Source organism: Mandrillus leucophaeus, unplaced genomic scaffold (genome assembly GCF_000951045.1).
Source record: "Mandrillus leucophaeus isolate KB7577 unplaced genomic scaffold, Mleu.le_1.0 Scaffold463, whole genome shotgun sequence".
Classification (NCBI taxonomy): Eukaryota; Metazoa; Chordata; class Mammalia; order Primates; family Cercopithecidae; genus Mandrillus; species Mandrillus leucophaeus.
Genome location: NW_012104954.1, coordinates 660,042 through 661,179, shown reverse-complemented (window position 1 = coordinate 661,179; position 1,138 = coordinate 660,042).

The following is a 1,138-nucleotide window of genomic DNA, read 5'->3' as shown; positions in this document are numbered from 1 at the left end:
ATCTCTACTAAAAATACAAAAATTAGCTGGGCGTGGTGGTGGATGCCTGTCATCTCAGCTACTCAGGAGGCTGAGGCAGGAGAATCGCTTGAACCTGGGAGGCGGAGGTTGCGGTGAGCTGAGATCCGCCACTACACTCCACCCTGGGCCACAGAGCAAGATTTCGTCTCAAAAACAAGTAAGTAAGTAAATAAATAAATAAATAAAAATTTTAAAAAAGAAGGCAGGCCTCATGCAGTGTCTCATGCCTGTAGTCCCAGCACTTTGGGAAGCTGAGGCTGGTAGATCACCTGAGGTCAGGGGTTCAAGACCAGCCTGGTCAACATGGAGAAACCTCATCTCTACTAAAAATACAACATTAGCTGGGCATGGTGGCACATGCCTGTAATCCCAGCTACTTGGGAGGCTGATGCAGGAGAATCGCTTGAACCCAGGAGGCAGAGGTTGCAGTGAGCTGAGATCGCACCACTGCCCTCCAGCCTGGGCAACAAGAGCGAAACTCCTTCTCAAAAAAAAACAAAAAAAGGCAATTAGAGGGTATTGCTCCAAGCCTCCCAGCAAGGTCATCTGCAACCAGGAACACCCTCAGTTTGCAGCGGGACTTAGAGAGGGTGCCAGCAGTGTTAGAACCACTGCTGAGCTTAGTTTTTGCAGGCGTAAACTCCTATAGTCCAGAATAACGCCAAGATTAATATAAGGTAGGGAAACAGGTCAGTTGTGGCGGCTCATGCCGGCAATCGCAGCACATTAAAAGGTGAAGGTGGGTGGATTGCTTGAACCAGGACTTCGAGACTAGCCTGGGCAACATGGCGAAACTCAATACAAAAAGTAGGCCAGGCGTGGTGGCTCACACCTGTAATCCCAGCACTTTGGGAGGCCGAGGCAGGTGAATCACCTGAGGTCAGGAGTCCGAGACCAGCCTGGCCAACCTGGTGAAACCCCGTCTCTACTAAAAAATACAAAAATTAGCCGGGCGTGGTAGGGCACATCTGTAATCTCAGTTACTCCAGAGGCTGAGGCAAAAGAATCACTTGAACTGGGGAGACAGAGATTGCAGTGGGCTGAGATTGCGCCACCAAACTCCAGCCTGGGAGACAGAGAGAGAGTGTCGCAAAAAAAAAAAAAAAAAAAAAAAAAA